Source organism: Chionomys nivalis, chromosome 1, assembly GCF_950005125.1.
Source record: "Chionomys nivalis chromosome 1, mChiNiv1.1, whole genome shotgun sequence".
In the NCBI taxonomy this organism is placed as follows: Eukaryota; Metazoa; Chordata; class Mammalia; order Rodentia; family Cricetidae; genus Chionomys; species Chionomys nivalis.
This window is the reverse complement of record NC_080086.1, coordinates 143,945,956-143,972,357: the sequence shown is the minus strand read 5'-3', so window position 1 is coordinate 143,972,357 and position 26,402 is coordinate 143,945,956. Positions and strand designations below refer to the sequence as shown.

At 39.8% G+C, this 26,402-nt stretch overlaps 1 protein-coding gene and 1 pseudogene across 1 annotated transcript in view; both read right to left on the bottom strand.

The window, feature by feature from the left end:
• Hibadh (3-hydroxyisobutyrate dehydrogenase) overlaps nucleotides 1-26,402 on the bottom strand; it is a 105,411-nt gene that overhangs the window by 55,564 nt on the left and 23,445 nt on the right. The window lies entirely within an intron of this gene.
• LOC130872505 (ubiquitin-conjugating enzyme E2 E1-like) lies at nucleotides 25,656-26,274 on the bottom strand (annotated as a pseudogene).

Sequence of the window (26,402 nt, the reverse complement as noted above, 5' to 3'; positions counted from 1 at the left end):
TAACCTCAAAGAAAATTCAATGAGAGGAAAACACAGTGTATATATACAGATATATATATATATATGTATATATATATATATATATATGCCAACACTGCAAAAGATCCATTGTAAGTTTTCGTTTTATAAATACATTCCTTCATATTATGATATAATATGGTCTTATTGAGGTCTTAAATTTAAATTTTTAAGCTTAGCATTAAGTTTTTCTTAAATGGAGAGGTCATATAAAATAAATTACAACACAATACAAAACAACAACAAAAAACATCTCACACAAGCCAGGTGTGATGGCACATGCCTTTAATCTCTGTACCTGGGAGGCAGAGACAGAAGGATCTCTGAGTTTGAGGCCAGTCTGACCCACATAGTGAGTTCCAGAAGCTGGGGCTACGTAGAGAGACCCTGGTTCAAAATCCAAGACAAAACTCTTACAATACGATGAAGAGTGGCATATAGCAAATATACACAGATTAAAAATAAAACAAGTCTTCAAAAAGGAATAAAGAACAGAAATCTAATGAGAAAAGAGGAATCTGATACTTCCTTGGATCAAGAAACAAAAAGAAGAGAATTCTAAGTCAACATAAAAGCAAAGACAAGTGGCACTAACCCACAGTACCTACACTGAGCTTATTTAACCTGCAATAACCTTGTTGCATTTTATAGGCTACCTAATACCTAAAATAATTCTAGGAAAACAAACGAAAAATCATGTTATCACTTCCCATGACTAGCATGCTTGGGCTGTTACAAGAGACTTCCCAGGCACCCCATATTTACTCTTCCCCTCTATCGGAGGCATTTCCCACACCATAGCTGCTATCATCTTTTAGAGATTCTAATGTGATCACACTGCTTACAAGTTTACAGCTTCTCGCTACTCTGGGCATGAAGAACAAAATGAGCAGCATGTCTAACAGGGCTTAGGCCACTCTCTCCTCCCCTTCTGACACTAAGGTAGACTTAGTTTTGTAAACATGCCAATTTTCTATAAAGTCCGTGAAATCCCAACAAAATTGGTAAGAGGATGCTTTTAGAAGAACATAATAAAATCACTCCCACATTGCTTTGGAACAAGAACCAAGTAAAAGTTGTTTGGAAAACTTAGAGAATTTCAGGGGGAAAAAAAAAAGACTATCCCTTCCAGATAATAAAACACAGCAATATAAAATAAAACTGTCCTCTAGGAAAAGGATCAGCCGTGACCTATCAACAGGATCCTATAGAGAGCCAAAGAACACCACCAAATATATATGGGAAATGAGAGCATGAAATTAACAGAGTATTTGAAATTAATGAAGGAAAGATTTTTATTTCATTAAGTGGATTTTTTTAAAAAACATTGTTTGTTTTATGTATACAATTATTTTGCCTCTGTACCACATGCATGCCTGGTTCCCCAAGGAAGGCAGAAGGTGTTGTGCCCTCTAGAACTGGAGTTACAGACAGTTGTGAGCCACCACATCTGTGGTGAAAATTGAACCTGGGTCTTGTAGGAGATCAGCCGGTGTTCTTGACTGCTAAGCCACCTCTCCAGTCCTCATCAAGTGGGTTTTTAAAAGAAAAAGTAATCTAGATCTCTACTAGATTCCCTCCATCAAAATAGACCACATACAGACCAAAGGGTTAAAGCCTAAAAAATAAAGTCCTAACATAACTAAAATAAAATTTGCATGAATTTTAAAGTCTTATAAAATGAAGAGGGCAAGGTTTTTTTTAAATAGGTCATAAAACTACAAAGCCATAAAGGCAAGACAAAACAAAACAAAACAAAAATCCAACTATATATGTGATTCAAAATGTCTGTGCTTTGAAAGGTACCATAAAAGACAGACTAACAGAGAATAATTTTAACATTTATATTTTCGCTTACATATTCATACCCACAACAATACAACCTCCATAGAGAAAGTGGTGTGTGTGTGTGTGTGTGTATGTATGAGTATGTGTATATATCTATGCGTATGTGTGTTCACTGCTATATATATATATATTTTTTTTTTTTTGGTTTTTCGAGGCAGGGTTTCTCTGTGGTTTTGGAGCCTGTCCTGGAACTAGCTCTGTAGACCAGGCTGGTCTCGAACTCACAGAGATCTGCCTGCCTCTGCCTCCCGAGTGCTGGGATTAAAGGCGTGCGCCACCATCGCCCGGCTCACTGCTATATTCCTAGGCTTCTAGGCCTAGAATAACACTAAGTATATGACATATACTCTGTAAGTAATTGCTGAATGAATGAATGAATGAATGAGCACTTGATATTTTGATCTCAGTTAGAAAGGGCCAATGCTTAAAATACCTCCTGGCACACTGAAAATTGAACCTAACAACAACAACCAAAAAAAAAAAAAAAAAAATAGAAAAGGAAAAAGAAAAAAATAACTGGAAAAATAATAAAAACAAAAAACTTCACAACTAACTAATAATAAACATTCTCTCCTATCTATGTATTTTGTTTTTGTGTTTATGTGCAAGTAAGTGCACAGACATGCAGAGCTGAGAAGAGGATGTTACAGAGTTGCTCTCAACCTTACTGCCTTGGGACAAGTCTCAGGGTGAAAATGAAAATGTTTTGGCCAGGCTGGCTGGCTTCCTGCTAGTTCCCAGGACCCACCTGTCTCTACCTGCTAATGCTGAGGTTACAGAAACATACAGCCACATAGAGCTTTTTAAAATGTATGTGCTGGAGATTCAAACTCACGTCTTCATTCTTGCAGACTTTTACCCACTGAGCCACTGCCTACCCTCATTGACAAACATTCTTAAAATGCCAATTACCTAACTTTTTAACCTCTCAGACTAGAAATGTGGAGATAGTTTCCAACAGCGAATAAATCCTCTCTACTACTTGGTGCTGCTACAATTAATTATCTGAGATGGGGTCATGTATAAAGGACAAAAAACTTCCTGAGATTTTTTGGAGGACAGAAAATTTAAGATGGAAGCACCAGCAGGTTTGTGGTTAGTAACGGACAGATCTCTGCATCCTATAGAGGGAAAAAATGCTATGCCATCCTCAACAAGGCAGGAAGTGGGAAGGCAGTAGGAGGCTAAGAGACCAAACTCCCCAGGTCAGACCCTTTCATAAGGGCACTAACCAATTTCCGAGCACAGTGTCCTCATAACCCAGCATCCTCTCCACCCTAGAGCACTGGGAATGATTTCGAGCACAAGAAATCTGAGGAGCACATTCAGATCAGATCACTCCCCTACACGACGAGTGTGTCAACTGTTGAAACAGCTGGCAATCTCTACCAAATCCAAAACACAGGCACTCTGCTAGCTGTGGCAGCGAATGCCACAGCATCTCCACTCAGAAGGACAGTCAGGGGGACCCCAAGTTCAGAGTCAGACTAATCTACACAGGCAGCTCCAGGTCACCCTGTACTACAGAACAAGATCCTATTTCAAAAAACACCAAAACATTAATTAATTTAAATAAAATCCATATATTCTTTGAGCTGGCAATTCCATTTTTAAGGAAAAACACATGGAAAGATGTATGCTTGTGAATATTTGGAGTTGCCTCTTTCACAACAGTAAGACTGTCCATATCATAAAATACTTCGTAGTATTGAAAGCGGTAAAACAAACCTACTACACAGTACAAGACACATTAAATAGAAAGTTTTAAAACAGAATCTAATTTTCTTTTTAAAAAAGTGTACATAAGGCAATCTTTCTTCAACTGCAACACACAGAAACATTTGGTTTTTTGGTAACTCGGGTTGGCCTCAAGCTTGGTGTTAAACTACTGATCCTTGTTTCTACTTCCTGGGAATGCCTGGTTTACATGATGCTGAGTTTGAATCCAAGGCTTCCTACCTGCTAAGGACTGTTCCTAACGATCCAGAAGCTTTCAGAACAGAGGTAGGGATTCTTCATTTCATTTTAAAAAGAAAAGAAAAACATAAGCAAAGAGGAAAAATTAAAAGATAAGCATTAAGAAAATCCAATGGCTATGAAGCCATGTTTATAATAATGTATACCGTTACTTCTGTTGTGCTTTGTTGTCCCTTTAAGGGACAAGCCACACCCACTCTGACCTGCCCACGCCATCTGACCTCTGACCTGCCCGCGCCATTTTGGCTCTCCTTCTCTCCTTTTGTTTCTTCAGCGTGGCCGCGCTCTCTCTGGTTCTCTTTCCCTCTCTTTCCCTCTCTCTCTCTCTCTCTCTCTCCCTCTCCCTCTCTCTCTCTCTCTCCCTCTATCTCTCTCCCTCCCTCTCCCCTTTCTCCCCTTTTAATAAATGCTTTTATGGCTACTTTCTGTGTCCATGGGTCTGCTCACAACCGCCGGGCATTGGGAACTCTGCGGGACCCACCGGAGCTTGCTGCTCCGTGAGCCCCCCGGGGGACTCCCGCACATCATTTTAGGAATAAGATTGGTGCTGTGACTCGGATGATTCGTGCAGCCCGGACTTCCACCCGGGGCCAGAGTTCCGGCTTTAGGCGCCGTCTGGAACTCTGAGCTCCCTCCCGGGGCAGGATCAGGACCCGAGGACCTTCTCTACACGACCCACGTGTTCCATCTGCCTGGACACAGCTCCTCCAAACAACACCGGCTTCTAATCGTGAGTGCCCCATTTTGGCCAGCTTAACCATCTTTTTTCGGTTTTTCCCTTCGCTGGCATTCAATTCGGCTTGTCTCCTGTGCTAAGCTTGTGCCTGGGACGGCGTGGCCTTAGCCTGCCCCTCAGCTCACCCGCCCCTGGAGGCCCGGGGTCTCCAGTTCTCACTTTTTTTTTTCTCTCTCGTTTCATTCCTTTTCTTCCTTCTTTTCGTCGTAACTGCCGCTACGGTGCGGCACGCCGCTACGGTGCGGCCTGACCTTGGCTGAATTCGACTCAGCCAGGTAATAGCACCCCCCCTGTGAAATCGGACGCCTTTTCACAGGGCCTGGGTGTTCGTGCCATCTACATCTCGCCTTAACGGGGAGCCGTTCCCCTTGTAGGCTTGAGATGCCACGGCTTTTTGCGGGTGTTTTCACGGCCTTGACCATGGGAGCCAAGCCATCCAGACCTATCACTCCGGCCTCATGCTTTAATGCCTTACATTTATCCGTCTCTGTCCAAATAAGTGGCCCCATTAAAACTATAGACAGCCGTTTTTCGGTTCCAGCCTTTTGCCCCTTCCCGCTGCAGCTTTTGTTATGGCATGGCTGCTCTCCAAGAGCAGATTACACGCGGCAGTCGCCATCTTGGCTGAGGGCCAGATGGGTCAGGTGACTTTTTCCCTCTCTCTACCTTTTTACAAATGTAAATCTTACCTGTTGAGAGCCAGTGTGGTCAAGCTCAGACCCAGCTTTCCAAACAAATTCTATACTATAGTTATACCTGATAAACAGCTCTCAACTGCTCAGAGATCTAGGGAATGTGATATTTAAATATTTAATTATTAAAAAAAAAACTTCTCACAACAACAAAAAGAGACAGGTTGGCTCCTAGCAGCAGCTCTCTGCTCCCTCCAAAGAAGACAGATGCGCGCAGAACAACATCCTTCTGCATTTCGGTTCGACTGCAGAGCGCTGACCATTGGGCAAACCTGCCTTTCGTCTAAAGTAAAGACCTCCAGACGTGGCTAGCTGCTCAGGTCAAGGTAGGCCTGTCTTCCTACAGATTTCTTAGCCCACAGGGTCTTCTGTAGCCTGATAGGCCCTGCGCTAAACAGCAAAGGTCAAATGCAACCTTCAGCGACCATGGAGGACCCAAAAAAGAGTAGCTCTGGGTGCCAATCAAGTAAGTTCTCTGTCATTTTTTAATCAGTAACTCAAGTAAAATCTTATCCTTCTCAAAGATCTCTGACAGTTTGACAGCTGAGAGGTTTCGCCAGGTTGAGGTTTTGCGAGGTGACCTCACCAAAAGGGAGCCGAATTAAGAAATCCATCTTAAACAGGTCAGATACCCCCTCAATTCCCTGGTCCTAAATTTTTTTTTTCTTAATTTAACTTTGTTTTTGTTCTGCCAATACCTTAGGGACACCAGACAATTTTCATGCCACAGACACCAGTCAAAGGCAAAGAGACCAGCCATGCCAGGATGTGACCAGCACCCAGCCTTCTCTCGCGCCCCCCCCCCAAAAGACGACGCCCACAATCAGCAGGAAGCAGTCTTGAGAGTTCGCCGCCCCAGTTCCTTTGGGCTGTGGTGTCTTGTCTCCTGCTTTTTATTATAAAGAAGACCTGGGAATGTTGTGCTTTGTTGTCCCTTTAAGGGACAAGCCACACCCACTCTGACCTGCTCACGCCATCTGACCTCTGACCTGCCCGCGCCATTTTGGCTCTCCTTCTCTCCTTTTGTTTCTTCAGCGTGGCCGCGCTCTCTCTGGTTCTCTTTCCCTCTCTCTCTCTCTCTCTCTCTCTCTCTCTCCCTCTCTCTCTCTCTCTCCCTCTCTCTCTCTCCCTCCCTCTCCCCTTTCTCCCCTTTTAATAAATGCTTTTATGGCTACTTTCTGTGTCCATGGGTCTGCTCACAACCGCCGGGCATTGGGAACTCTGCGGGACCCACCGGAGCTTGCTGCTCCGTGAGCCCCCCGGGGGACTCCCCCACATTATTTTAGGAATAAGAACTTCCAAACAGGATTTTAAGTTATTTTCAAAGATGGCATAAACATGTGGACTACAGCACTAAAGAGAGAACACAGATCTCTCAAATTTACCAGTACTGAACCAAGATCTGGCAGACAGTGAAAATGAGGTATTTTTTAAAGTAAAACATACAAGCAAAATGGAAATCATACAGAAAAGGAAAGGATTGGAAAATGATTGTTACTGAATATTAAAAATACAGCAGGCCTCCTGACAGACTATAGAAAGCTACATGTTGCTGGAAGTCACTAGTCTTCCAACAGCTTAAGGAGCTACTGCACTATGAAGCAAACTGCCAAAGTCTAACAACTTCTATGTGCTGTATCTCTAGAGCTATAACCCCAGTCAAAGAACTGAGTGGACTCCAGGTACCACCAAGACAATCTACCATTCTCTCTCTCTTCTCTATGATTCAGACTGACTAAACCCAGGGCTTTGGGCATGGTAAGCATATTGTGGGCCCATATTTCGATTTGGCACAGAAGCCATTAGCCCGGTCTGAGCTGGTCACATAGCTCTGCAGACAAACTGTCTCTGCCTTAACAAAAGCCAGGATGTGCTGCTCCCAGTTTCTTTTGTTAGAATGTAGATTACCTGAGAAGAGATGTTGACCGAAGCTGATGACTTAATAGTTTAGAGGTTCGGTGCTTCCCTTCCTTTGTAATTTGGAGGATGTCTTATAGAGATGCTAATTCACGGCCTACCTGCTATTTTAAGCACAAATTATTATGTCCCCTCAATACAGGTTTAAAGATGATTCCAAGGTCAAGGGCATTTGGGGATATATAATCTTCCCCATCTGAAAAAGCCAAGGGAAGGAGATTTTGCTCAGGGCTATGAGCTTGTCCAGCATGTGCAAGGGCTCTAGGGTTACATCATCAGCACTGGAAAAACCATCTAGCCAAAACAACAAAAAGATTATAAATATTGCTATTGGGTGGGGAGGGGTTCTCTATGTAGTCCTGGTTGTCCTGGGAACTCGCTCTGTAGACCAGGCTGGCCTCAAACTCAGAGATCCATCTGCCTCTGCCTCCCAAACACTGGGATTAAAGGCGGGTACCAAGCCGCTCAGGGGTTATTATCTTTCCTTTGTTGCTATTGTTGGCAGGAATATATAAAGCTAGAACATAAAATATAAAGAAACTTAAAGAAAGAGTTTCAGAGCCATGAACATTAATTGTTGATTGCCACTGTAAAGAAAGGAAATACTAAGACACATAAATGAAATGTGAGAATAATAATTTACAAATCACCTTACATACTCAACTGGAGCTATAAACTTGCCTTCACCTGTATCAAAGCATCTGAAGTATGAACTACACAAGAAAGAAGAAAAACTGTCTTCAGATAGCACGTCATTTGACCTCTTACCTGTTTTTACTAACACATTTACTTGTTAGAAGAATTTAATCAGACATGTATATCAATCCAATAGCTAGGTAGGAGCTAACACCTACAACCAACGCTGATAAACCAGGACTGCATAAAAGCTACTGAAGTGTACAGTTACCTTAAAATACCACTAGTCAGGCTAAGCAGAACTAAACAACAAAGACAGACAGGGAAGCATAACCTAGAACATAAGAAATGGTCACAAAGAAATATTTTGGAGGAATAAAACTAAGAAGAGCTATGCTGGGTGAATCAAAGACCTCAACATTTTGTCCCTGGACCATTCATTTTATAATATAAAAGATCCCTGGAACTCGCTGCTTTCTTCCTTCTTTGATAAAAGACATTTCTCCCTAGAAGTTCTGGTGGAAAAGGTTTGACTACCTCTACTACTAATTCTGTCTCAGACAAAACTGACCCGCCCATCATTTGTGGTCTGCATCCCTACACCGTTCTAAAGGAAACTAGAAGTATACGTGCTTGCTGATCCGACAGAGGGCTTGTTGGATAATTTGAACACAGTGATTCCATTTTCAGGAAACAGAAACTAATCCTTTCGGATCAAACTTCCACCTTAGGGGTTTTAGTACTACATTTATCATACCCAGCAAAATCGCCAGAGAACAGTTCATCTGCTACAGCAAAACAGAGGAAGATAAAGGTCTCCAAAGCCCTAATAGCACTTTCCCAAAAAGGGGCCATAAACTTAACACCACTGACAGCCAAATGCAATCTGCTCTTTGCAGACCTAGACAGGAATTGCTTCAATACTATCTTTCCCTTCTTCCTCACCATAAAAACTACTCATTCCTGATTGAGATGCAGAGATCTCCATCCCAAGACGCTTAGGAGATTAGGAACCCACAAATACCAACAAAGACGGGAAACGAGGACTTTGTTCCCACAGCTTTACCACCATTTCCCTTCAGAAATGACGCATCCACTGAATACTGAAAAGCAAAGCAGAAAGTCTGCACCAGCACAGCCAAGACAAAGCAGATGTAACAGCATCATCTCTGCCAGATAAAGGTTTAGTGCAGAACACCTTAAAGGGACACTGACTTGATCTTATGCATCCCTTTAGATCATCACTGAGAAGGAATAATTGAAGAGTCCTTCAGAAAGCAAGTATCGTACAAAGACATATTCATATACCAACTCCAGGCCAGTCAGAGTTGTGGTCCTGGCATCCAAACAAAAAAGGATCTTAAATGCCTTCTTCATGTATAATTTAATGTAATTTAAATAAGGGTTAAAAAGGAAAGAATATTTACAGAAAAACTGTTCTACAAAAAAAGAAAAAAACTACATGCAATTAGATACATTTCCCATCTTAAACTTTATTTTGGATCTTTTATACTTAAACTCTTTATTAATTTTAAAACTTCAAAAGGAAAAATTAATATAAACAAAACAATACAAATAAAGTTAAATAGTATTTACTCAAAATTAGTTTTTTAAAGAGTCTTCTCCCTAAAAGAATTTGCAAGGAAGGTTATATGTAAATGTCTGGTGGCTTTTTATTAATAGTGTGTATATTTTAATTGCATCATATAAAAACTCAAGAGCATTTAAAACAGATAAATAAAAGGTAAGCCATTCACTTTTTAATTGCCAGTGAAAATTAAATTCAGAGTTACTATGGTATGTGGAAGAAATAACAACAAAACCAATTTATTTCTCAGATAATAAAATAAAATGTTTTGGTAGAGTAATGGAAGAGGCAAGTCAAGAGGTACAGCCACAACAGTGGAAAGCATAGAAATGGAAGGTCATGACCCCACAGACCGCTCATTTCCTACTCTCCCAAAACTTCTAATTCCCAGAGTCACGTGACAGGCATATACTACAGATTAAAAGGTAAGTGCCAACAATTTATTTTGGTGTAGTACCAAAATTATCATTCAGAAGAACAAGTTTGATACCTGTAATCCCAGAACTCAGGAGACAAAGGCAGAATTCCAAGTTGAGACCAGCTTAAGCTACACAATGAATTCTAGTCTAATCTCTAATAGAAAGATACCATCATAAAAACAACAATAATAACAAAGACAGCATTAAACAGTAGAGTGGCAGTGTGCACCCCAGTCCCAGAGCTCAGAAGGCTGAAGCAGGAAGACAAGCTGAAGGACAGTTTACGCTATGTAATGAGGCAAGTACGGTCTATTTGGTGAAGCACTGTTTCATGGAGTTACTGTGGTTTAATACGGTGAGGCGCTATGTAACAGGGTTAGTGTGGTCTCTACGGTGAGGAACTATATAATGATGTAAACTAGTCTATATGGCAGGCACTATCTGAAAAAGCATAAGCCACTACAAGCAGTGTCTTCCTTCCAATTAAATTTTCACTCAAATATAGTACTCCAGAGCTCCCCAACTTTCTCCTTTACTCAACAAAACCAGAATTCCACAGCATCCCTCACTTTGCTCATCTTTATTACCAGTTTTCCCACATCATCTTCCCTTCCTGGCAACTCTGTCTCAGGTTCACACTCACACACCTTCTGGAAAATCACAGTCAACCTTCTTAAAGTTGTACCCTCTATCTTAAAAAATAATAACAATCACATTTTAAAAGATGCACCTAGCCGAGCGGTGGTGGCGCACGCCTTTAATCCCAGCACTCGGGAGGCAGAGGCAGGCGGATCTCTGTGAGTTCGAGACCAGCCTGGTCTACAAGAGCTAGTTCCAGGACAGGCTCCAAAACCACAGAGAAACCCTGTCTTGAAAAACAAAACAAAACAAAAAACCAAACAAACAAAAAAAAAGATGCACCTATTCTTTTTATTTATGTGTGTGCCACGGGGATTTCCATTTACCACATGTGTATGGTGTCTGAGAAGGCCAGAAAGCACTGAGTCCCTTGGAACTGGAGTTGTAGGTGCTACTGATGCGTGGAAAGATCAAGAACTGCCCTTCCCTGCCCATGAATTTGCTTGCATTCTGGCAAGAAAAGATAATATATATCACTGATACAAACTTGGTCTTCCCATAATCACAGAACCTACTAAATCAGAGGTTCTCAACCTTCCTAATGCTGCAACGCTTACATATAGTACCCCATATTGTGGTGACCCCAACCATAACACTACTTTTGTTGCTATTTTATAACTGTAATTTTGCTATTGTTTTGAATTGTAATGTAAATATCTGATACCCTATGACAGGGTCATTTGAGCCCCCCAAAAAAACAGGATTGGGACCCACAGGTTGAGAACCATCACACTAAAGCATCCTTACAATCCAACCAACAAGAAAGATCAAAACCATACAAAAGTATTCTTGACTGAATTTCAGGTCTCATCACTACTGAGTGAGTAACTTTCTATTCAGTAATAATCATTATTTCCTTGTGCTATCACCCTAGGAATCAGAATCTATTTATCTCAAAGTATTTAGGGGCTGGCAAGATAACTCCATAGTAAAAACACTTGCCCTGCAACTGTGTAGATCAGAGTTTGGATCCTCATCATATAAATGATGAGTAGGCTTGGCAGCCTGCCTGTAATTCAAGCCCTGGAAGACGGAGACAGATGACCCCCAGACAATCTGGTAAGCCAGGCTCACCACATCAGTGAGCTCTTAAGTTTGAGGAAGAGAGCCGGCAGCAAGGAATAAGACAAACAGCAATGGATTCCTGACATCCATCGTGGGCTTCCACATGCAAGCACACACCAGCAAGCACTCAGCATACACATATATGTGCACATGTAGACCGCCTTGACGGGTTACTCTGTCTAGGGTTTGTAACCTGCCTGGCTGGTCAGTTATTCCAGGGTCACGGAGAGGCACCACCTGAAAGACATAGGCTGATAAGGAGGAAGGAGGCTAGGCATATTTGTCGAAGCCTCTGTTTATTAGAGTCATGGTTACAGCTTATATAGCCCCTGGACGAGGAGCTTGGGGGGCTGGGGCACGGGACCTTGCCACGTGGTCCATGCCCGTCATGTAGTCCAAGAGGTTACGATCGGTCAGGTCACGATTCCTCTGCCAGGAGTTCACAAGTTGACACACCTAGTTCTCTAGATAGTTTGGAATGTGAGGCAGGTTCCACTAACAGATAGCTCCCTATTAACAGTTAATTTGGGTGTGGGATAGGCTTTGTCAATGAAACTATTCTCAATACAATTGGAAAGTGAAGCCCTCTGCAAAACTCCTCACGGCGGTGCTTCCTGTAAATTTTGGGGGGACACGGCTCCTGACATGCACACACAAAGGAAAGTTTTTCCTCCAGAAGTTTTTTGCTTATCTTCTCTCATCCTTTCCTTTCACAGCAATTTATATAATAAGCATTTCTGAAAATAACTTGATATATTGTAAACAGAAAACTCTGGAATGAAAAGCCTGTATATATTATTTCCAAAATAACCTGGGGACTCGTGGCAGGCTCTTTAGTGTTCCAAGCTGCAGGAATATTACTGGTTTGTTTCCCTTTTGAACACACAACACAAGAGGAAGAAGGGCCTTCTTGTTCTTTCCTGCAAGCTGCTACTGAGTTTTAGGAAAAATGTCTGCATCACAAAATCAGGCACATTAGGGTACTTAAGCACCTGAAATAAATCTTAGACTATGCTAAATTAAAGTTGAGCAGCTGTGTGCCTCCCCTAACCCCAATCGGAGGAAATAGGACAATCTTGGAATAAATTAAAGTGCACACAGTGTTAAGTATACTTAAAGCAGGTAAGTATACTTAAAACACTTTCCATCACCTTAAAAAGTTTGATAGAAGAAGAAAAGTCTAATGAGAAAAGTTTTGGGGTGGGGAAGTTGTGTACTTTTTTTTTAAATTTATTTATTTATTATGTGTACAATATTCTGTCTGTGTGTATGCCTGCTGGCCAGAAGAGGGCACCAGACCTCATTACAGATGGTTGTGAGCCACCATGTGGTTGCTGGGATTTGAACTCAGGACCTTTGGAAGAGCAGACAGTGCTCTTAACCACTGAGCCATCTCTCTAGCCCAAGTTGTGTACTTTTAAAATGGGGTCTGTTTATACTTTTGGCAAGCCTCTTGCCTCAGTGGTAAGACTCAGCTGTGAACTACCACTACATGACACCTGGATTCTCGGGTTTGAGTGAGGAAGCCAAAGGTCACTATGCATGGGCTGATACAATATGCACAGTCACTGTGACAGTTAGTTTGACTCTGTGGAGAGACATAGCAAGCAGAGGATCTTCAAAGATCAAAGCAGAGCTAGCAAAATTATTTCCCTTTGAGACAATGTCAGTCCAGGCTGGCCTCAACATTTTGGCAGTTTCCTATGTTCTGGATCTGGCATTACAGATGGAAGCCACCACACCCATTTTAGAACTTGTTTGGGCCGGGCGGTGGTGGCGCACGCCTTTAATCCCAGCACTTGGGAGGCAGAGGTAGGCGGATCTCTGTGAGTTCGAGACCAGCCTGGTCTACAAGAGCTAGTTCCAGGACAGGCTCCAAAGCCACAGAGAAACCCTGTCTCGAAAAACCAAAAAAAAAAAAAAAAAAAAAAAAAAAAAAAAAAAAAAAAAAAAAAAAAGAACTTGTTTGGTTACTAGAAAAAGGAAAAGGCTCTGTGGTATTTCAGCTACAAACAAAATTAGCAGAAATACTTTGTCATGTTCCACTGAATTGCCATTCTGTAATACCTTCTCTCACAGTTACCCTATTAAAACATGGAAAGAATTATTTCCCAACTAAAAACCCCATGTAAGTAACTTAAAACATTTTTATTTTAAGTGTTTGAATCTGTTCAACTTGGGGTGGGGGGAGTAGGAGTTGAAATGATAAAAAGATCCCCAACGTGTTTTATTTAGAAAACTTTTAAAACTTGCCTGTGAGTCAACGAGAATTTTAGTATGTGTGATTACAAAGATATACTTCAGTATTCAGCAATAAGACTCACCATTGACAGTATATACAACTTACGACTCAGTAAAAAAGTACACCACTAGTTGTAATTTAATATTGCAACTATTATCTTGTGGTTTACTGGACGGAAACAATGAGAAATTTTGATGTCTTCATCTCATCGATATATTTAACCCTCACTGATATACAATCTTCTGTGACATTACAAAGTCTATCCTAACAGCTTTAACAGGACCTTATCAAGAATGACTCTTTCTGTACTTACTTTAGTTAAAACCAACCTACTCGCCCACCTGCACTCTCCAGGGTATAATGGAAAAGAGATTTCTTGGAAGGTTTTAAGAGAATCTGATGTGTGAAACCTGCTTTGCCATTGTTCTGAATTTCGGAGATCAAGGGTGCCGAAGTTGGAAATGCTAGCCCACAGCTGGAAACACTGGAACCCCGCCACTTCCATTTTACAAATTCCAAAATTTCAGAGAAGTTCTTACTTTCATTTTCTTGGCTATTTTTATTTTTAAAGACTTGATATTTCATTAATCTTATTACTTATTTTGCCAAAAATGCAATTTAGATCAACCTTTCATTACTCTGAAGCTAAGTCTAGGGCTGACAAGATAGCTTAGTGGCTAATGATGCTTACCACCAAGTTCAAAGATCCTAAGAACACACATGGTCTTCTGACCATCATTCACACACCAGGGAACACACAACCCTGACCCACCTCATAAACAAAGAAACAAATAAATGAGAGAAGCCATGCCTAGAATTAAGTGGATGTGCACACCAAAAGTATATTTAAAAGTGGGTATCATTAGCAGGGCAGTGGTGGTACACGCCCTTAATTCCATCACTCAGGAGGCAGAGGCAGGCAGGGATCTCTTGAGTTCAAGGCCAGCCTGGTCTACAAAGTGAGTTCCAGGATAGCCAGAGCTATTATGCAGAGATACCCTATGTTGCAGGGGGGAGGGGGATGAAAAATAAATAAAAAATAAATAAATAAGTATATAGAAAAAATACGTTAGGTGCTGTGATTGTACATCTTTGAATCTTAATTGCAGAATTTGGCCAACTTTATTTATAAACATTCTCATTCTTTACTCTTATTCCCAATGATTTACATGCCACAAAAGTCCACTGGTTAACTTTCTGCATCCCAATTCACTTCTCAAAGACCCATCCCAACAGCCTACAGCACAAAGATGCCAGCACTGTTTATGCAGTCTTGAAAACAATACACTTCCCACTGCTGGTTAACTGACATCAGGAAGTTTTTGCCATTTTTAAGCCTCCTTCTCCCAAGCTAGAGCATCCTCACACATCTTTTAAATTATTCATTTTCATTTTGAAAACTTCTGGATGTTTATTATCTTGGCAGCTTTACTTTTTCTCTGGATGGATTAAAAGGTAAGTTTAAACAATTTCTGTCTTTCTTTTCCCCTAATGTATTTGTGAAAACCCAAATCCAGTGTTACAAGTACAGTGATAATGATCTTTTTACTATGCAAACTCACCACACTGGCACAGCTGCCTTGCTATCTGTAATTTAATTGTCTACTAAAATGTGACTTTGTACAGTTAAAGCCGGTTGATCTCTAATCATCTTTCCTAGCAGTGATACCTAATTATCTTACGTATTTCTAAAGAATCTAAAATCTATTTAGTACTTGATTTTACTGTCATCATTTCTTGTTTTATTTTTGCCTTTACTATTAATAAACATTCAGATCCAGTATGTCATTATTTTCTTGCCTAATATTTAAAAAATTACAAAAAATGCCTAATTTTAAAAATCAAATGTTAAAAAAAACTCTATAAAGCTCAATGCCAGTCAGTTTTCTTTCAAAGCCATGATGACCACCTCCTAACCAGTTAGTTCATTATTTCAGCTATCAGAAAAACAATGACAGGCATCTTCAATAACTAAAGCCATTTCAAAGGCCAAAATGCTAACTTTTAAACTAACAGATTTAACTGAGTTAAACATTTTTTAATCTTAAATCAAATGAATATACTTCTCATCAATGCAGTTTTATTGTGCAAAAACTTCCAAACAAATACAAATGAAAAACATTTCAAATCCCAAAATGTTTCCTTCCATCCTCAATGGCTTTAACACTCAACAGTTGATACAGCTTTCTTCCCGTCTCATCTGAACTAACCACCCCCAACCCATACCCACCAACACACACGGAACACAGATCATCTAGGCCAGTAGTATTTACAGTGCCCCTCCTCCGACTTTAGGCAGTCTTATCTTTATATCTATATGGATGTTCCCATGGCAACATTCGTCCAGGCCAATACTATTTCCAAGTGAAATGAGAGCAGCCAAAACGCAAAATGTTTCATTACAAAATGGCACACATGCTAATGAGTAAGGATTTTCTACCCATCGCTATTATTAATGAAGACAATTAATTTCTAGAATTCCAACAAAACAGTTAATGCTACAGAAATAATCAAGCACAGTCACTGTAGACAATTATTTTTTTATTACGCAAGATTTGCATTTACTTACTCTTAATACATAAATCTGACATACTGGGCCAAGAAACCTGCTTCAATTATAATTATGTATACTAAGTACAATTTTTGTAAAACCAGATTACTGTATCAAATTTGATTTTTTTTAAAATGTTGGCTACAAAGCTCACAAAACCTGAATGAGAAAAACTGACACGTCAAGAAGCAATTCATGGGCAGCAAAGGCGATTCCAGACATAGGACACGGAAGCTACAGAGGAATTACAGCAGCATTTTGATGTGAAGTAAGTAGAAATATTAGCATACAACAAAGTTAGGAAGCAGACTGTTATATCAAGTTTAAAAGTAAAATACGCAGGGTCAAATGTCACGAATATCCCTGCATAGACCACTTTCAAGTGAGAAGTTATAATTTTAACACAAAGAAAGTCTCTAGTAATATAGACTATATTTTAGTACAACACACATGTTAACCAATAATTCACAATATAAGAGAGACAGTAAGAGAGGGAAGAATTTTACTAATTCACCCTGTGAAAGGGAAGTGTTTTATTTTGTTGCTAAACGAGAACATCAAGGTGGGAGCTCCGGCCTTTACTTTGAAAACATATATGTTTCTTACAGGCTTTGCACATTAAGAAGCCCCAGAGAAGAGGCAAGGGTATACAGTGAGTAAATTTCATAATGCATGCTAATAAATGATCAAAGCCAAGTATTAGTCACCTCTCTGCACGGTAAGTACACACTGTTATAGAATAAAAATCCAAGGATTATACAGGGAACTGCATTTATTCCAACTGGTCATCTGTATTAAATAATTTAATTGTTTGGGTACTGTTTATTAACTTATATTTACAATGGCTCATAAAAATACAACATGACCTGGTCTACAAGAGCTAGTTCCAGGACAGGCTCCAAAGCCACAGAGAAACCCTGTCTCGAAAAACCAAAAAAAAAAAAAAAAAAAAAAAAAACCAAAAAAAAACAACACGAATATGTATTTTAATGAAAAGATCTCACTTTTATAAAATTTATAATGAAGCGCTTTTTGTTTTATATTATCACTTTTTAAAAATGAGCTGATTCAAAAAGCTATGAAGATTCGTTAAAAAAAACCAGTATAGAAAATTCATGAACTTACCTCAAAACAACTTTTAAGATGTGAACATAAACTGCCTAATGAGTTTCATAGGTAAGCTTGTGAAAAAGACCAACCTGAACCTTTTAAAGGCCTCGTCATCTTTTCAAAAATTTCTGTCTGTGCAGCCTGCTAGCATATTTTTATCAGGCATGAGCATGAGCAGCATGTGTGCACAGGCACGAAGGGATTCTGAAATATCTGTGGGCGTGTTTACAAGAAGGATCCCCCATCTATTGTCCAGACCAGTGCAACAAATAAATAAATAGCCAAACATTGTATTACAGTATCTATAAAACTCACAAGTCTACTCAGCTCAATGGACACTTTATTAACTATCAGTTGTATTTTTAAGCCAACATCAAAAGCAAAGCTCTAGGAAATGTCTTACATTCTCTCAAACAAAAACTAATGCATCTTAAAATCTTTCCTTCATCACAAGCAGGTTTGGATGCAATGCCCCCTGGTGGCACAGATGAACTCTGACCAAGACTTAGGTTTCCACAAGTTGGGCATTCCTTAGAGCACCAACTACCTCTTTTCAACTACTCTACCATCTTCCCAAAAGATGGTAAAATGGTTGAAAAATAATTTGTATTCAGAAATTTTAAGGTCTTTAAGCAATGAACTGCATGAATGCACAGGACAATTTCCTCGAGGTTTAAACCATAAAAGGAGGCAAAACATGTTTTCACAAAGCAATTTTGTACTAAAGTTTTCATTTCAAATAACAAAACGTTTAGGGAGGAGGGTGAGGCTGGAGTAACCAAGTTGCTTTGTAAAATTACACTGTATAATTAATTCCATGGTAAGAATGTTTTTATGGTGTGTTTTGGTGACCTTTTATTACCATCAAGTTCACAATGCTGGTGGGCTGCCTTTTAATCCCTCCGCAGACAAAAGCCCTAAATAAACACAGATCCCTTCCTGGGAAAAAGTCCTCTCGGTTAAATGGTAAGGAAATGAGTAAATCATTAGTAATCTTTAAAGCCAAAGCTATAAACTCAAGTTACCTTCAGCTGAAATGAAAGTGTCCTGCAAGAGTTTCAAAGTTCTGTCCCAGATAGAAATCTCCAGCTCTTGACTCCAGACTAGGCGCCAGTTGATAAACAAACAATTGAAGTCAAGAGCTGGAGAATTCCCAGCTTTTTCATTTAATGGCCCTGGCCAAGAATATTTATTGCCTCCAGTTTTATTCTCACTTAGCTCTAAGAGGGAATTTAAACTCATCATTATCTTAAAGCTCATACAGGCAGCAGGCAGCTCACCTGAGGCAGCTCCTCTTACCGGGTACTAGTTTGAGCCTCTACTAGAAGTGATGTAATATTATAAACTAATTAACCACAGTTTTATGTTGACTTTTTAACAAGCTAAATAAATTTTGTTCAATATAGTTTATATTCCCACTTGGGATAGTAACAATTCCAAAAAGTTTAACTTTATAGTTTTCAGAACAAACCCAGCAGCTGAAATGGAGGGGGACAAAGTCTGTCTTCACCTCCCAGCAAGCTTGTGCTTCTGCTCTCTCGCCACCCTACTCAGCCATCCACCGAGCGCACTCTGCATCAGATGTGGAATCCTTCCTGTCAATGTCAATGGCCCACCAAAGACAGTCTGTTTCTGAATGGAGCTGAGTCCAAGGTCTCAGTTCAAGGTAAATGTTGGATTATGAAAACATGATTTTATATGAGTATTAGTAAGAATATAAATAAGAATATCAAAACTCAGCCCAATTAAAGGCCATGAAATATCATCAAATATTTTTAAGTGCTGATTTAAAGTTGCTATTACAGATTCCTGTCAATGTCAATGGCCCACCAAAGATAGTCTGTTTCTGAATGGAGCTGAGTCCAAGGTCTCAGTCCAAGGCAAATGTTGGATTATGAAAACATGATTTTATATTAGTATTAATAAGAATATAAATAAGAATATCAAAATTCAGCCCAATTAAAGACCATGAGATATCATCAAATATTTTTAAGTGCTGATTTAAAGTTGCTATTACAGATTCCAAGTCTTGAAGTCAGTTACATGTTTGTTCTTATGTCTTTCTTAAAATTATCTCTGAGTTTTAGAAAACTCTCATCTCTACCCAGGATTGTAAATGAAAACAATTCTTTCAACAATCTGAATGCTGACAGACATTTAACAATTACAGTAAATAAACTACTTTCTTCAGATGCTCTCCTAACAAAAGAATGTGAAATGAGAAAGCTCTGCAGCCTAGCATAAAGGGTTCATATGTCATTAGCGAAAAAAATATTATTTTCCTCCCATTCCTTCATTTTCAGAAAGTTTTACAAAGCTATCTTGGCTAGAAAAGCCAATTACCTATTTCAGTGTCTGCCAAGACTTTTTGTACTCTTACTATATGGGCACTGCACATTAAAAATATTGGTTGCTTGAAAACAAGTATTACTCTCACACATAAAAAGAATTACAAGCAATGAAATTAATTAATGATAAAACTACTTGTATGCCAGGCCTCACACTGTTTTATTTTTTTAAAAAACCTCTCTAAGAACAATGCCCTCTGCAGGGCAGCCAGGGACGATGACCGCGATGACAGCAGCCTGTACAGCAACAGAACAACATCCACTGCCGTGTGTAAATTTCCCAGTGAACATAAGGAAAAAAGCCTCTATTTTCATATCCTTGATAAGTGGAGCTAAATACAAAACAACAGTCCACCATCAGGACAGGTTAAATCCCTGTAAGGCAAGAAAGAGAAGGTAAGACCACTGTTCCTGTTCCAACAGGAAAGAAAGGAACCGTCATGAAATCTTCAGCAAATTTAAAATGTTCCCAACTAGAACACTCAAAGGAATGCAGGAAAAACATATAACTGCATGGCAAATACAAAGAGACTAATTAAACTTAACTTCATGTAATTTTTATCTATCAACATCAAATTATGAAAATCAGACATCTGGAGAAAATAACTATTTTCATAGTACTTACAAGGCTCTGACTCTAATTAATCAAATTCTCAATTCCATCTTTTCTCTCACCCCTCCCCAAGTGCTACGCCCAGATCAAACAAAATAAAAACATGCAGAGCATAACAAGACTGTTTCATGCTGCTTAGAAATCAATAATGCTAAGTAATAATAAATTACACACAAGCAGCAGCTTCAGGTTTATTTATTGAGTGTACTTCAGTTTTACATAAACAGAGGTAGGCACTCCTAACCGTGTGACCAGACCCAACTGTGTCTGGTCTCACTTACATCCTGAATGGCAATTAAAAGACATTAAAAATACCCTAGGATTACTGCAGGCAGGACCCCTGCCTCACTGATGTGCTCTCCTACCTAGCAGTGTGAAGAGAACACAGTGTCCCCCAGCACAGGCAAGGGCCTGCCAGGAACAACCATTGTAGAGAGTGAGTTTCAACTGAAAATTACAAGGCAATTAAAATCTAGCCTTTAGAGGCAGAGATGAAGGAATCCCAAAAGAGAGAATATGTGAACAGAAAGGAAGTAGACCATTAGTAGCGGTGCCTATTATAACAAGGATAGGGACAGGAATACTGGAAACACTTTTTCTGTCTATACCTCATTCTCCCATTGTTTCCTTGGGATAAGAACTACCAGAGCTTTATCATTGCACTACCTCCTCCTTCACTGCATTAAGAACTGACTGACTGCAGCTTACAGAGGACGCTCAACTACAACAGCTGCTGCAAGGGAGTCTTAGCATGCCAGAGAAGATACGGAGAGTTTTATGGACGCCACTTCAGAGCTCATTTCAAATAAACTCTTGAAATGTATTTACAAACATTTCTGAACTACCTGTGTGAACTGTAGAAAACCTCGAGGCAAGATCCTCTAGACACAAAAAGGATACTTAATAGATACAGGATGACAATAAGAATCTCAGTGAATGAACTGACTAAAATAATTAACTTAATTGAGTGTATTCTACTAATGAATCTTAAGTAATTCCTAAGGAAATAGAGTAGACTACCAAAGCTTAAGTACACTAACTATTTAAGCTACTAAAACAATCAAAATCTGACCAAGGAGAGTATAGACTTCATTAATATTTTTAAAGAGAGTAACTCAAGTCTCTCATTCCAAAGTCAATGCTACAACATACTTTTACATTTCAGTTTGTAAATGATGAGAGCTTCCAATTAGAGAGTAACTAAAAATACACTACAACAGTGACGTAACTCTTTGAGAAGTGAAGCCTACTACGGTGTGGTACCTCAAGCTGTAATTCTGGCCCATAGGATGAAGCAGGATGAAACAAATTCAAGGTCAACCTGGACAATACAGCAAAATACAATCTCAAAGGAGAGTTAAAAAAAAGAAAAGAAAAAGATCTATGAAAATTTAACCAATTTATTTCAAAATAAAAATTACAGTAACTTTATTGAATGATAACTGATACACCAAACTTCATAAATATTTAATGAATAAAATGTGATCAGTTTGGAAATAAGCGTACGTTGTGGAGTAATCATTTTGTACATTGTGAAAATGTCTTTACCAATGCGTCTTCTGATTGGTTTAATAAAGTGCTGAATGGCCAATAGCTAGGCAGGAAGAAGTTAGGTGGGACTTCCAGGCAGAGAGAGAGGAAGAGGAGATGAATCTAGGTGTGAGAGAGAGGACAAACAGATGACATGGAGAGGAAACAGGAAGTGCAAGATGGAGAAGAGGCAGGAAGTCACAGGACAAAATGTAGATTAAATATATACGGGCTAATTTAAGTTATAAGAGCTAGTGGGACAAGCCTAAGCCATAGGCTGAGCTTTCTCATAATTAATAATAAGTCTCCACGTCATTTCTGTGAGCTGGCAGCCCAAAGAAAAAAACGTCTACACAAGCAAATACCCATAAGCCTACCACTGTTGGGCCAAAATTTATCTCAGGGCCTATACCTCAAGGCATGTAGGACAAAGACAAGCCTGGCTTGAGTTTGAATGAGGAAGAGACAGCAAAAACTAAGTAAATAAGGGAATAAGGAGGCTCGGGAAGCGTAGCATACCACCATTATCAAGGTAAAGAACATTTATCTTCCAAAGTTTCCTCATCCTATCCTATGTCTTATTGCTGCTGTTTTACAGAAGTAACACTGAAAAAGAGATCTGCCTTCCAATCATTTTTGTTTTCTTTTGTTTTTTGGTTTTGAGATGAGCTCTCCTCTCTGCCACCAGAATGTTAGAATTATAGGCCTGTGCCCCCATGTCTTCCTTAATAAGCTCTTCTTTTACTCGGTTACCTCTGTGTGTAGTGGGAAGGTAGGAGGTCATAGACCAGGGCTGAGTGGTGGGTGTCCGCCTCTGTCTCTTTTCACTTTGTTTTCTTGAGACAGGGTCTCTTACTGAACCCGGAGCTCACATTTTTCTTGCAGCTAGCAAGCCCCAATAATCACGTGCCCCCTCAGCCCGCAGGCCTGTGCAGGACCACAGCCAGCTGGTGGGAGCCACGATCTGAACTACAGTTTTCATGCTTGCACAGCAAACTCTCTTAACAGCTAAACTGACTCTGAGCCCCACTTTGAGAAATCCTCAAGTAGAGAAGGCAGAATCGCTAACAGTCAGCACCGTTGTGTAACAGCATCTCAAGAACTCACTTAACTTGCATAACAAAAATTCTTACTGAGCTAAGAACAGAATGTAAAGATAAGCTCAACAATGGTAGGTGAGACAGCACAGAGGTCAGAGCACTCACTTCCAAGCCTGACAACCTGAGCTTCATGCCCAGGACCACAGAATGGAGGGAGAGCAGCAACTCTCCCAAGTTGCTCTGACCTCCACAAGCAGGTTGTGACACTCATATCCAAGGACTCACACAAAATGAATAAATAAATGTAAAAGCATTTCTAAAGAATGAACAACATCATATACAACATTACCATGTAAGCAAACCATTTGTGAAGGCATCAGGAAAAGAAGTACTATAATCATCCTTCTCCCTCAGTGCATCAGACACATGAAATTTGATAAAAAGAATTTGCTTTGGAACAGAAATAGCAACATTTCAGCCTAAAGCCAAGTAAGACTGCCAAGTTGTAAACTTTTCTAGGAAAACGCTGCAACCGAAATGCCAACAGACCCTTAACTATAACAGCGCTAGGTGCCAAAACAGAAATGGTTTTTGGTTTTGTGGTCCTTTTACTATAAATTAGATACAGATCTAGTGGAAAAACAGTAGGTATCAAGTTCAGTAAGAGTAAAAGCCAAGATCGCATACCTGATTTTTAAATAAGAATGGAGACTATATGAAACTTTCATTGAGATATAACCTCTAAGTCTGGCAGTTTAAGGGCAACTCCTTAATAGGTTTCTGTGCTTACTGCTTCATAGTCTAAGAACACCTCAAATTACTAAAACATAATCCAGGCAAGTAGAATATAAAATCAGGTTTCCTGGTAGGAAAGTGTTATTCAAGCACACAAATTCATTTATTTAATTCTGACATTAATTTCTAAGTGAAACAATACGCTTAGCATGTCAATCATGCTTGGCAGCATAGGAAGCTGGAGCTAATTGCAAGTGCCACCTCAAGGCTGCTTCGACTCAAGTTCTCTGTGGAAACCTACAGACATATTAGGCAACAGGTGAGTCTATTTTTAATTATTCAAGCACAGCTAAGTATTGTAATGATGGTGGTGGAGCAGCTTATGAACCTGGTCATTAGTCACAATGATTTTAAATTTGCTTCATGTCAGAAATGAGTTATTAAACTGAACTACCACTGCGGGGGCAAATACAGTCCCCCCAAAAGATGTGCATATACCCAAAGTAGTGTGATGATTCTAAGTCTCACAAAGATGTGATTTGCCCAGAACAAAGAGATTATGACAGCATGCTTGAGATGGGTATCAGGGTTTAATTAATAGAAGGCCTGGTTAGCGTTACTTTAATAACCACAAGGTATTAAATAAAGACTGGTATAAGAAATGGTAATCAAGTAAAGGCTACTACTCAACCTATCAACCAAGTACCAGTAACATCTTAGTGATGAGAGTCCACAAACAGGAGACTGTACAGAGCAGTTGAAACACACCACTCTCCTAGGCCTCTACACTCACATCTCTGACTAAATGTCCCTTTTTCAGGAAGGCTAGCCATCACTCTATAGAAAAGGGCCCTCCCATTAGTCTCTATCTCCCTAATCAGTACTTTTATTTCCAAGTACTAATTACTGAAATTCCTGTTATTTGCTTACTCCTTCTATTCCCACTACACATATGCTCCAAGAAGAAAAATCCAAGCCCAAGTATCTGAAGTATACCAAAATGTAACAAGTACTAAAAAGACATTTACTGCATGGCCATGTCCCTTGTGGTCAAAGTATTACAGTATAATGAAGAGTAAGCGTATGCAAGCAGTAAGCAATATAATATATATCATAAAAATTATATGAACACAGTATTTTTAATTGCAAGACATTTTGTTGAAGAAAATGTATACATACCTTTTCTTCTCTTTATGTGTCTGTGTCAGAGAGGTATAGATTTCGCGTGTGCATGTGAGTGTGTATGTGCAGGTCAGCTGACACTGGAGGGCCTCAAGCACTCTCGCCTTACTTTCAGTTTTAATCTTGTTTTTTGTTGTTGTTGTTGTTCTTCATATTGTTTATTAGCACAGTAACAAATGCAGACGTAAGAAGTCTAAAACACATAACCAGTCCACTGAGCAGTTCCTATTTCACGCCTACAGTTAACAGCTTAAGGTATTTCACTACAGGGTTCCACAAATCCTGATTCAACCTTTAAAGTACTTGCATATGAATAAAATACATTAACTACTCGTTTCCTACGTGGTGTCTCATAGCCAGGTGTCCATTTTACATATATGAGGTAACGATCTCTACAAACTGTTAAATACTATTGTTTTCCTCTAAGAAATAAAAACAAATTCCAACTTTTTAAAAGAAGAAAATAGGACTTTGCATCAATGGCCAAGTGTGTAACCTATACAAATGTAAGCTGATTTTGAAATTACAGTAGACTACACTCAATGAAACCCAAGTGTCTACACGCGCATTCTTTCCTGTTGTACTAAAAGTAAGCTAATCTCGCAAAACTGACAGCTCTAAAAGTCACTATTACCAATTTGTCTACTGTAGCAAGATACCTTAAGTTACAACAAAATCTGAGGAAGTAAGACTGAATAATATCTGTTATAGAAATACCCTACTCTTTACCAATTCCCACCCTCCCCCACCCTTTCAAAATCATAAGCAGTTCTCTTTTGTGACAGACAGATAATGTAAGAACTGAAAACCCAGTTTATGTAGCGTATCTCTTGGTCCACTGTCTGGCCATTCTGTAGTGTTCTGCTCTGTTGGTCATGTACTGAGTGGCAATACTTCCCACCAAAGGGTCAGCAGGATTGCAGTCTGTAAGGAGTGAGCAGATAGAGAGGAGAACTTTCGAGATGGTTAGTGCTGGGCTCCAGTTGTCTTTCAATATACCAAGCAAATAACTCCTTGACTATTAATATTACAGTGATAAATTCTTGTACGAAATGTAACCTTTGGAGGCTTGAAGGGATACTCTGGTGTAAAAGTTATATCGAGGAAGAACACACCACCTTCATACACAGATCCCAGGGGCCCGAGAATGGTTGATCTCCACTCATGGATGTTGTCGCCTTCACGACCAGCACTGCAGTTTGGTGGAGGGTCTAAAGTGATGTCTGCCAGCTCCTTCTGGATCCTCTGGTGGAGAGGAGCTTCGAGTTTTTGCTCATGCTGACTTTACTCTCCTTCTTCTTGGGGGTGCTGGCTTCTTTCTCGGTCTGCTGGTTGGAGGACGAAGATGAAGAGGAGCTGGTGCTGGCCCTCGAATCGTCATCCGACATAGCGAATCCCCCACCCCACCCCGCGAACGGCCCCTCTCTGTGTCTGGCTGCTCCGTGCCGCCGCGGCGGCTGCTGCTGCAGCTGCAGCTGGGCCTGACCACTCGTGTCTCGCTCTCCTCAGTTTTAAT